This window comes from Ovis aries, chromosome 23, assembly GCF_016772045.2.
Source record: "Ovis aries strain OAR_USU_Benz2616 breed Rambouillet chromosome 23, ARS-UI_Ramb_v3.0, whole genome shotgun sequence".
Lineage (NCBI taxonomy): Eukaryota > Metazoa > Chordata > Mammalia > Artiodactyla > Bovidae > Ovis > Ovis aries.
The window spans coordinates 56,173,998-56,186,332 of record NC_056076.1 but is presented as its reverse complement, the minus strand read 5'-3'; the positions used below and the strand labels follow the sequence as shown (position 1 = coordinate 56,186,332).

Here is a 12,335-nt window from a genome sequence, read left to right as displayed (position 1 = left end):
GTCTGATGAAGACACTGGGTTACAGCCTCTGCTCTCTCTGTGGTGACTCAGAGGGAGACAGTCTGTGTGGGAAGTGGTGAATACTCAACAGTCTTCCTAGAAGAGCCTGGGACCCCCATCATGGAGCTCCTCTGAAATTCAAGAGCTCAGGGTTGGTGAGGTCATTGGAGAAGAAAGCAGTTTCCTTTTCTATGTAATCTGAAGAGTGCTTCAGGCCCTCTGTGTCCCCACTCTCTAGCCAACTAGGCTGACAAGGTACTGACTCTTCCTGCCATTGGAACTCTGACCCTTTGAGTTAAGACATCACAACTTCAGGAGCCGTCTCCTTTATAATGAGGCTCACTTGGGAGCCTGTGGGGTGCCTGTGTGTGTAATATAATAATAGGTGAGCTATTGCAACATTACTATTACTTACTAATCCTAAAGAGAAATCATGAAAATGGAGTTCTATCGAATGACGCTGAAAACCCTGTGTTATCTACAAAATTGACTCATGCTGGAACAAAGGTCATTCTAATACGCAGGGACCTGAAGGAATGTGGGAGTGAGACCCACCCCTGGGAGAGAAGCGAAGGTCTGTCTGTGTGAAGGAGAGCTCACTTGAGAAGGATGACCTCCCACCATGGCATTTTCTGTGGAGACTTGAAATATAGTGACCCGAGAAAACAGAGAATTAAAAAGCACTGTTGTGTCTGAAACAGTGTTCCCCGTGGGAGGTCGGATATCTGTTCATACGATTACAAACTCAGTTTGGGTCTGTGCAAGGGGCATATATTGTAGTGTGTAGGCATGATAACTTAACCTTGTTTATTAAGGGTGTGATAACTACCTCAGTTGTGTGCCTGGTAAATATTCCTTAGTGAAGAGTGAAAGTCAGTCAGTTGTGTCTAACTCTTTGTGATTCCACGGAATTCTCCAGGTCAAAATACAGGAGTGGGTAGCCTGTCCCTTCTCCAGAGGATCTTCCCAACCAAGGGATCGAACCCAGGTCTCCCACATTACAGGCGGGTTTTTTTTTTTTTTTTTTTTTTTTACCAACTGAGCTATCAGGCAAGCCCCAAATATGCCTTAAATGAACATAACTGAATTCATGTTTTAGTTCAGACTGAGAAGACACTGCAACGCTCCCCAGGAGGCTCCCAGTGCCCAGCTCCTTCTGGGTGTGCTGGCTTCTCATCCACACCTCCTCCCTCCTCCCAGGTAACCCACCTGAGGACCCAGCCTGCCCCCTCGCTCCCCCAACCACAGTGCTCTGGGGGCCAGCTGAGCTCATCAGGTGGAATCTGAAGTCATCATCGGAGAGTCTTGCCTCAGCTTTTCTGCTCTTGGGCTGATGAGTAGATCTTCTTAAGACTAAATGGGGGGGAAGGGCTGTGTTTCCAGTTTTGACGGTTGAGTCTCCCTCTTCTTCCCCAGGGCTAAATGCCTTTTCTAAGCCTTCCTTACCTTTTCCATTTTCTATTTCCATTTCCCCCACTCCCCCATTTCCTTCGGGCAAGAGTTTTGCCTCCAGAATCCATGCTAGGACCAGAACTCTGCTAACTTTTCCGTGGTGGTTTAGTCTTTAAGTCACATTCAACTCTTTGCGACCCCGTGGACTGTAGCTCACCAAACTCCTCTGTCCGTGGGATTTCCCAGACAAATATACTGGGGGGGCGGGCGGGTTCTGTTTCCTCCTCCAGGGGATCTTCCTGACTCAGGGATCTACTGTTCACAGAGTAAGATCTGTCCTTTGATTGCTCGCTCAGTGCCAGTCTAGCAGCATCTTCTGTTGCTAGATTTCTTATATACACGTGGCTAGTCTGTAACTTGCTTTCAGGCCATGCCTCTGATGTGAGTCAGACTATTGGAATAGGGCATGGGAATTTGCTTTACTTACAAGCACACACACTGGGACTCAACAGGTGAGGACCAGTGGCTCGCAGGGTTGAGTGGGCATCGGGGTCACCTGGATAGGGATTATTACAACATAGGCTTCTGAGTCCCAGCCCCAGAAGCCCCCAGAACGTCTGACTCAGAGCTGGGGCAGTGCCTCTGAAGCTGCATTTCTAATAAGCTCACAAGTGATGCTGATTCTGATTCAGGGCTCATTCCTTGAGAACCACTGGTTTCGATTATAATTTGTCTTTACACCGTCAGCCTGATGGAAGTTTCTCTCAATAGCTATAGTTGGGCTTCCCCAGCCCTGCCTTACCCTGGAGGTAGGACCACGTGCTCCTTCAGTGCAGACCTTGTGTGCCTATTATATCCTGAGATACAGAATATTAGGCTCCATGTGTTTCACTTGTGACTGGATCCTGGGCTTCAGAAGAAAAACATCGATGCCGTGGATTCTAGGAACTGGAGGGTTAGCCAGAGTGGCTACGGGAACTAATTTTTAAAACTTAATTACTTTTTAAAATTTAGCTGTATGGGTTCTTCGATTCCTTGCACAGGCTTCTCTAATGGGGGGTGTGGGCTTTGTTGTCCTGGGTCTTTGTGGGATCTTAGTTCCCAGACAAGGGATCGAACCTGTGTTCCCTACACTGGAAGGCAGATTCTTAAACACTGGACTCCCAGGGAAGTTCCCCAGGAGCTCATTTTGTTTTTTTTTTTTAAATTTCTTCTAACTTTAAAGCCAGTGTCCTGATTCTGATGTCTCCACCCAGGTGGAGGGGGAAGTGAAGGGTCTTTGGATTCAGGATGGAGGCTCAAGCTCAAAACCAGGCTGCAGGAGACTGTGGAACCAGGAGCTTTATTTCTGTCTCCTGAGAGAGGCGTTCCTTCCTAGGATACAGCCCTGTGCATGGACAGGCAAGTCCAGTTTCCAGGCGATCCATATGGTGTAGGTTTCTGGTTTCTGCAAAATGACATGTTTTGGTCCAGCTGGGGGTCCCAGCCCTGGTGAAAACTTGTCTGGGGGCATCACTGTTCACTTCCTACTTCACTTGATCCAGTGGAGTTGTTTGGATTAAGCAAGCTTGATGCTTGCCCTCATGGGGGAAAAAGTATATTTATCAGGGTGCAGGGGATTTTTAAAATTATTTTTAATTGTGGTAAAATACATATAAAATTTACTGTCTTACAGTTATTTTAAATGATATGCCTCAGTGGTATTAAGTGCGTTCACACTTTTGTGCAACCATCCCCAGTCTCCATCTCTAGAACTCTTTGCATTTTGCACAGGTGAAATTTCATACCTATTACACAATAACTCCCCATTCCCTCCTTCCCCAGCTCCTGGCAACCACGATTCTCCTGACAATTCCAGGTACCTAACATATGTGGATTCATACAATATTTGTGTTTTTGTGAGTGACATTTCACTTTGCCTAACATCCTCTAAGTTCATCCTTATTCTAGCATATGTTGGAATTTCCTTGTAAGACCGAATAATATACTATTGTATGTATATTCCACATTTTATTTACCCGTTAATCTGTTGATAGATGCTTGGGTTGCTCCCACCTTTGGCTACTGTGAAAAGTGCTGCGTGAATTTGTCTGTTCAAATACCTGTTTGAGTCACTGCTTTCAATCCTTTTGGGTATATAGCTAGAAATGGAACTGCTAGATATTTAGTTCTTTTTAATTTTTTGGAGCAAAGTGTTTATTTTTTTGAGCAAATATCATACTGTTTTCCATAGTGACTGTATCATCTTATATTCCCACCAACAGTACACAGGGGAACTTATTCCAGTGGATTCCAGTAGAGGACTTTGTTATGAGGCTGTTTCTTTGGGCTGACTTGTCTTTGTTGGACTTCCGGTATAGTCCCTTATCCAGGAGAAGGCTGGGGAGCTGAGATGGGTTCGTCTTGGCAGCAAACAGATGACATACTTAAGGGGTAGTTGAGGAGAGTTGAATAAGGGGATAATCCAACATAGGCAAGAATATGGTTAAGGAAACCAATGAAAGATGAAGAATCCAGGGCTCAGCAATGAGGGGAAGAAGGCTCGAGCCTCTAGAGTGGGGGCATACATACTTTTCTTTTATAAATGTAACATTTCTGAGATAGTAATGTGTCACATAATATAAGAAAACAGCAATAATTGCCATAATCCTGGTGCCCAGGTATCTTCTGAGGATATTAGAAAAAAAAGTCATTAAGACACCTAAGCTAGAAAATTCAGAGAACTCTTTTCTCAAAGGTAAACATTAAAAAAATTTCTTGTGTATCCTTGTAGAAAAACGTGCAGCCATGACTCTCTGTGTGAACATACAACAGATGTATATATATATATTTATGGTAAAGGGATCAAACTATACAGACTTGTCCATATCCATCCCCTGCAACTAAATAGTATTTTTGGGAAATTCCTGTATCCCAAAATAACTACTTCACTCTTTTAAAGTCCTCACAGTATCCATTGAATAGATGGTATCATAACTGAGGTCTCATTAGCTTCTTAAATGGTGTTTTAGGAGCACCTTTGAATGAGGAATGGAAACAATGACATCAATGGGAAAAGTCCAGGTGGCAGGTGAAGAATGAGCAAAACCCCAAAAAACGGAAGAAGTAGAAGCAACCTAAAGAAGTCAAAAAGCAGAAGACCCAAAGAAGTAACCTGACATACTTGAGAGGGCACTTAGCTTTCACTTCTGAGTGTAGATACATTGAATTTTGTGGGAAAAAAAAAAGATAATAAAAGTGCCAGGAAGAATTTGAACTAGGTTCACAAGGACCAGAGGGAGAGGTAATCTTGGCAGCAGCCGCTAATATTTACCAGACTCGAGAAGCACGTAGGGACAACAGGCCTTCTGGACAACAGCTACGTTTGTCAAGTCAAAAGGTGAGCAAAACACGCTGGGGGGTCTTCTCGGTGGGAGTGGAGAGGGAGGTTCTGCAAATGGAGAGCTCAGGAGCAAGCGTGGCTGCGGAGACCGCCACTGCTGCGAGTGTGGGGCGAGAGGGTCAGGACCGACGGTGGCCTTACGGGAAGGAGTAAGAGATAGGGTTTGTGGCCAAGGGGAGAGACAACTTAATTTGGGATTAGTTTAGGGAGTTTAGGTTAATACCAGTGTGTGCATAGATGCACACACACGCATGCCAGTGTTTTCATGTATTTATGTTTCAATTTATATGAAATTTAAAAAATTGAAGCATAGTTGATTTACAATGTTATTCTAATTTCAGGTGTATAGCAAAATGATTCAGTCACACACACACACACATATGTATATATATATACATATTCTTTTCCAGATTATTTTCCCTTAGAGGTTATCCCAAGATATTGACTAGAGTTTGCTGTGCTGTACAGTAGGTCCTTGTTGGTTATATATAGCAATATAAATATGGTAATCCCAAACTTCTAATTTATCCTCCTCCCCCACGTTTTGTTTTTAAAGAAAAGCAGGGGAAGGAATGGTCACAGAGCAAATTAAAAATGCCTCCTCCTAGAAGTGAACACTCTATGGGTACATAGGAGAGTATGTTTCCTGATTTTGCCCACCCAATGTTCTGTAAAGTAACTTTCATATCCTTCGCTCATATTAAGGACCCTGAGAGTCTGGGGCGTTGACAACACTGGAACTCAAGCCTGTTTGCCTTCCAAGCTCAGGTTTTGCCCTCAGTGCCAGATTATCACGAAGTCTTTGAATATATTGTGGCAACCTATTAGAAAGGGCTCCCTTGATGGCGCAGTGGTAAAGAATCTGCCAGCAATGCAGGAGACCCAGGTTTGCTCCCTGGGTAGGGAAGATCCCCTGGAGGAGGGCATGGCAACCCACCCAAGTATTCTTGCCTGGAGAATCCCACGGACAGAGGCGCCTGGAGGGCTGCAGTCCACGGGGTCAGACATGCCTGAGGTGACTGAGCAGCAGCTGCGTTAAATGGGGCAGGGGGCTGCTAAGCGGCTAGAATATTACATGGGGACCAGGCTGGACATCTAAAGGGGAATGAAGAAAATCCTGATTACTCATCTTTTGTGTGTGTGTTTCTGGAAAACAGCCCACTGACTCTGGGTTGAAGAGGCATTCAGGATACTAAGCACATGGGGGGAGCCATCACTGAGAAGCTAACAGAGAGCTAGATTTTGGGTACGGTGAAGATTTGCTTGGAGAGAGCGCTCTGCTCTGTGTGGTAAGGACACAGCTTGGAAGATCTCTCAGTGATCAGAGGTGGGCGTGGTTGAGGCATCGAAATGGGTCAGGGAGCCAGATTTGAAAAACAGAAGAACAAAAATATTGGCCAAAATGTGTTTAGGTAAAGGGAGCTTCTAGGTGAAAAGGGGGAAGGAAGAGGAGCCTCTCAGGGAACCTGACAGGGTTTGGAGGCAGGATGTTGAGAGTCCAGAAATAACACATCAAGAAAAGCCAGTGGGGTTTAGTGCAGGGCTGAAGGGGTCTGGCAGCATGGTGAGGGTCAGCGAGCAAAGCCCTGTAACTGAGAGAGTGCTCGAGCTGGTTGGATCCACCATAAATGGGAACCATCCTCCTTTCTGTCTGAGCGCTGCTCAGATTCCCACTGCAACACCCATCCACACCTCCCCACATATGGAGGCTCTAGACGGCAATGGAGGGCCTAAAATGTTTGAAGTTATACAAAATCACTTCCATGTGGAAATGTAGCAGAATACGTTATTTAAACTTAATAAGAGACATCAGAGGGGAAATGCTGACAACTGTTTTTGGGTATATGACAGTTTATGAAATAAAGCTTGCTGACGGAATTGGCTATGGCCATTAGGGAGATGCCAGAGAGAAAGGGCCAAACCTCATCTTATGTTGAATCTGATCACACAAAAGAAGGAGGCCGCTCTAAAAGAAGGAGGCCGCTCTCAATGATGGTGTTTCGACCTGAAGGTAAATGGTGGAAACTCATTCTATGGAGAACATGATTGCACTTCAAACAAGAAATATTTTCAGCTCACTTGGGCTCTATAGGAAAGTTTTAATAATCCCTCTTTTTTTACTTTTTTAAATTTTGGCCAGGTTGTGAAGGTGCAAACCTATTCAACTATGTTTAGAAAAAAGGTACTCGGAGTCAGCAGTTCCGCTGATTGAGAATTGATAATTATCAGAAATCCCAAAGGGGAGTCTGTTCATGCAGGGTCTCTCTGCAAGTTCATATGAATATTAATTTTTGTGTGTGTAACAATAAGGACGAAGCTTGCTCTTCTGAACCGAACCTGCAGAGCCCTCAAGGTTCACTTTCAACTCATGTGGGTGAGAGTTTCTCTCTCATGGTGGCCACTTTCTGGAAGATCTATTTTGCAAGAATGAAATAGTCATGAATATCAGTCAACCCTTTAAGTAAGAGCATGTGTCTATGTTAAAATAAGATATTTACATTCTGTTATTTATATCTTTCACATTTTTTATAATAAAAAATTAAGTTTATTATTTATTCCATTGTAAAAGTACTGCCTGCTCCATAGGCTTCCCTGGCGGCTCAGACAGTAAAGAATCTGCCTGCAATGTAGGAGACCCAGGTTCGAGCCCTGGGTTGGGAAGATACCCTAGGAGAGGGAATGGCTATCCACTCCAGTATTCTTGCCTGGAAAATTTCATGGACAGACGAGATCAATCCATGATGACTGAGGTCAAGATAATGAGTACCTTTGAGGGCATCAGTGGCTGAGAAGGGGGATGAGGAGCTTCTTGTTGGGAGATGGAATAGATTTGGTTAAGGGCCACCTGTATGTACACAAATGTAAATATCCATCAAGCTGTGTGCTGGAGATTTGTGTACATTATTTAAGTTAGAACTCATTAAACATAAGCAATGCTGCTCGTTATAAGATAGTTTTAAAATACATAAAGGTAGAAAGAAAAAATCATTTATTGCTCATAGAAAACCATTGCTGACCTAGTGGACTATTTCAGTATTTTCTGCTTTTTTAAAATTGAAGTATAGTTGATTTACAATGTTTCAGGTGTACAGCAGAGTGGTTCAATTATACATATGTGTGTATATGTATTCTTTTTCAGATTCTTTTCCATTATGGGTTATTACAAGATATTAATAGAGCTCCCTGGGCTATACAGTAAGCTCTTGCTGTTTACATATTTTATATATAGAAGTGCGTGTCTGCTAATCCCAAGTTCCTAATTTATCCCTCTCCCTTCTTTCCCTTTTGGTAACAATAAGTTTGTTTTCTATGACCTTGAGTCAATTTTGTTTTAGTAATAAATTCCTCTTTTTTAAGAATAAATTTATTTTATAAGATTCCACATATTAGTGATATCTTCTATTTGTCTTTGTCTGATTTACCTCAGTTAATATGATAATCTTTATGTGCATCCATATTGCTACAAATGGCAGTATTTTCTTCATTCTACAGCTGAGTAATGAGTGTTTTTTCAATGCATCAAAAGAGTCTTATATGCAGAGTACATCATGAGAAACGCTGGGCTGGAAGAAGCACAAGCTGGAATCAAGATTGCCGGGAGAAATATCAATAACCTCAGATATGCAGATGACACCACCCTTATGGCAGAAAGTGAAGAGGAACTAAAAAGGCTCTTGATGAAAGTGAAAGTGGAGAGTGAAAAAGTTGGCTTAAAGCTCAACGTTCAGAAAACAAAGATCATGGCATCTGGTCCCATCACTTCATGGGAAATAGATGGGAAACAGTGGAAACAGTGTCAGACTTTATTTTTGGGGGTTCCAAAATCATTGCAGATGGTGATTGCAGCCATGAAATTAAAAGACATTTACTCCTTGGAAGAAAAGTTATGACCAACCTAGACAGCATATTGAAAAGCAGAGACATTACTTTGCCAACAAAGGTCCATCTTGTCAAGGCTATGGTGTTTCCAGTGGTCATGTATGGATGTGAGAGTTGGACTGTGAAGAAAGCTGAGCGCTGAAGAATTGATACGTTTGAACTGTGGTGCTGGAGAAGACCCTGCATAGTCTTTACAAATTGAGATTACAATCCATATACAATTTATATACCTTTATTTAACATTTTTAACATAAACATTTTCCAAGGAACTCTACAAACCCTTGAAAAATGTAATTTTCCCCCAGAGATACCAAAGTAGAATTGGAGATACTCACAGATATAGGGTAAACAATGGTGCCAATCTATGGAACGTAGCACAGCCTATGTAAGGCAGGTGTAGATTTAGGTGAAGGTTCAGAAAGATAATGATAAGCTTAGATTGGTGAGTGGAAATTAATCCTGGAAGTTCTAGATTCTGGAAGAACTGACCAACAATTCAAAAGACTTGAAGCTTTCTAAGAGATGTTTGCAAAGTAACTAGATCTAGAACACAACACGTTGAGACAGAAATGAGGATCTTGACATCAGAACTTCCTTACTGTTGTGTCATGACTGGGTTACCATGGGCTGAGATGTTTATTTCCTAGTCCTTCTGGGTATCTGGGTGAGGCTTGAGTGGCTAGAGTCCCTGGGTCACAAGCAGATTTCTCTTTCTACTCCAAGTAACAATCTCTGTGTTTGTCAAAAGGTGAAAGTGGTGGAGAAGCCCAGTCCACGTGACAAGCTGTCTCACCTATCAAACCCCTGCTCACAGTAGGAGCTTGAACAAATACCACTGAGTCAGCCCCTACTCCAAATAAATGATGTGAGTTCTGCGGTTTCTGCTAGAAATGTACGGATCTCCAGGTGGGTAATAATAGCACAGTAAGAATTCTTTTTTCATCTTGATCTGTTCTGACAAGAACCTTTTTATGGAGATGATATGAGTTTATAACCTCAAAGTCAGAGAGATGAATGGTTAGTCCAATATCACATAATTAGGGGGTGAAAGAGTGGGGGTCCAAACCTAGATTTTCCTGTTTGTGTTCTTTCTATTGATACGAATGGGTTTTAGTCCCCTTTCCCTGCTTTTCCAAACTGAATTTTGCAGGACTATGATATATAAAGGAGATAAACATGGTGTTACTGTGGTTGAAAGGAAATGGGGGGATCTTTCAGAACTTTTTTAGCACAACTTTCTTGGCGTCTCTGAGTCTGTGGCTCCCAGAACTCAAGGGACTAGTTTGAAAATGCTACATTCCATCCTATTGTCTCATCAGGGTTATGCGTGGCAGTCCTTGATAACCGGAAAACAAAAAGCTAGTTTTTATATCATTAGTTTTCACTTTGTGAGTTTTTAATTTTGGTTCTTCTCTTAGTCAGTTGATCAATTGTAGTTTGCCTTTCCTAGTGGGAAGACAGGGATTATATTTTCCTGAGTTTTACGTATCTGATACCTTCTTTGGCGAAGGCAATGGCACCCCACTCCAGTACTCTTGCCTGGAAAATCCCATGGACAGAGAAGCCTGGTAGGCTGTAGTCTATGGGGTCGCTAGGAGTCGGACACGACTGAGCGACTTCACTTTCACTTTTCACTTTCATGCATCGGAGAAGGAAATGGCAACCCACTCCAGTGTTCTTGCCTGGAGAATCCCAGGGACGGGGGAGCCTGGTGGGCTGCCGTCTCTGGGGTCGCACAGAGTCTGACATGACTGAGGCGACTTAGCTGCAGCAGCAGCAGCAGCAGCAGCAGCAGCAGCAGATACCTTCTTTAGTAATTCCTATTATACAAAAATAATAATTTGGTTGGGTATAAAAATTCGTGTTCACTGACTTTCAACCTCACAACTCTCCAGACGTTGCTCCGTGGCCATCTTGCATTGAGCGTTGGTGTATGGCATTCCCTCCTCCAGGAAATCTTCCTGACCCAGGGGCTGAACCTATGTCTCTTGCATCTCCTGCATTGGCAGGCACATTCTTTACCACTGGAGCCACCTGGGAAGCATTACAAACAAATAATTTTAATTTTTATAGCTAATTGTTTTCAGCTCAGATTTTTATAGGATTTTCTTCATCCTTATAATAAAAAAAACACAACTATAAGTCTAAATATGGTTGTTTATTCATGACTTTGCTTGTAACATAGTGACACTCTTCAACGTTTCTCTTTTCTCAGGTTCAAGAAATTAATTCTGCATTCATTTATTTCTTCAGTTTCAAGAGGCTTAATTAAAAGATTTTATTCAAGGATCTTTTGCTCTGAAAGACTTGAGACTAAAAGTCAAACTCAATATTTTTCTCATAAATTTCATCTTTGTAATATTTCCTCTCCTATATCCCAGAGAATGTATCAGTTATGTCCTCCACACTATTCGCTCACTTTTTTTGTAGTTTTAAACCTGGTCTTTACTAGTTTCAGTGCATATTTCTATTTTGATCTTGCATTTTTCCTTGCAGTTGTCCTTACTTGTATTCGATTTTATCGTGCCCTAATTTCTTGTCATCTCAGTTTGGGTTTCTTTCCCTTTCTTTCTTCCTTCCTGTCTCAATCGCCTTCCTTTCCCTTCCTTCCTTCCTTTATTTCTTCTCTCATGATTTTTTTTTTGTTCTTATTACATGACCCCGTCTTTAAGCGTATTCTTGATAGTAAAATCCATTAAGTTTCTGTGACTACTCATTTGTAAATATTCTACTATCTCTGTCTATTCAGACATCAGAACAAATTGTAGAGTATTGGGAAAAAAAGAAATTGGGTTAAAAAGAGCGAAAGATGGGTCTTTGTTAGGCAGAATTAGGTAAACAGAATAGAGAACTATGATACAGCCACAAGGAAGTATTTAGGGCATATTGAATACATAGAAGATGCTCAATAAATGGTAGCTATTAGTATTCTTGATCTTTCATATTATTTTTCATATGCAATCTTGTTTGGCAAATTACTGTTCCTGATTTATAAATGTGGCTTAGAGAGGATATTTGATTTTCCCTTGTTCATGATGCTATTTGACATTAGGGCTAACTCTCCTACCTTTCAGTAATGTAAAGAGATCCTCTGAGTCCTGCAAATTGTCTGGAGATGATGTAGTTTAATACCCTCATTTTCCAGATAAAGAAACAAGCCTAGAGAGAAAGAGGATTATTAAGGTTTTATAGCTAATTACTAGTAGCATCCAGACCAGAACTCACTGCCCCATAAACAAAATTTTCTTTTTCGTTTGCAGGAAATGATCATATACCATGTGGCTCTACTATTCCTGCCCTAGAGGCCATTGCCCTGTGCTGGGTTGACGCGGTTTCTGTCTGCACAGCCTCCCTGCCTTTGGGGAGCCCTCCTCTCCTCTTCTGTGTGGCTCTGGTGAGATTGAGTCCTAGTAGCTCCCCATCTGGCTGCACATGCACCATATGTAAGGTGGCTTGCAATAAAACTTTTCCCCCTTTGTTTTCAGTGATTTAACTTAATGGGAAAAGGGTTGAATTAGTAATATTTTAAATTATGATAATTATGTGTATAGAGTGAAGGAGTGAAGTGTGTCTTCACTAGACAGTGTTGGATGAACAGAGCTGTGAAATGTAAAATAGCAAGAATGGCATCTGGCTCCATATCGGCCTTTCTCCAATCCCTAAGTGGTTTCCACTCAGGTCA

The 12,335-nt window shown here is 42.1% G+C and overlaps 1 long non-coding RNA gene across 1 annotated transcript; it reads left to right on the top strand.

Annotated features, from left to right (window-relative positions):
• Positions 1 to 4,553: 4,553 nt before the first annotated feature.
• Positions 4,554 to 12,130, top strand: LOC121817711 (uncharacterized). Its single transcript, XR_006057738.1, has 3 exons — positions 4,554 to 4,771; positions 9,402 to 9,559; positions 11,914 to 12,130. It is a non-coding gene; the product is annotated as an uncharacterized LOC121817711 (long non-coding RNA).
• Positions 12,131 to 12,335: the final 205 nt, after the last annotated feature.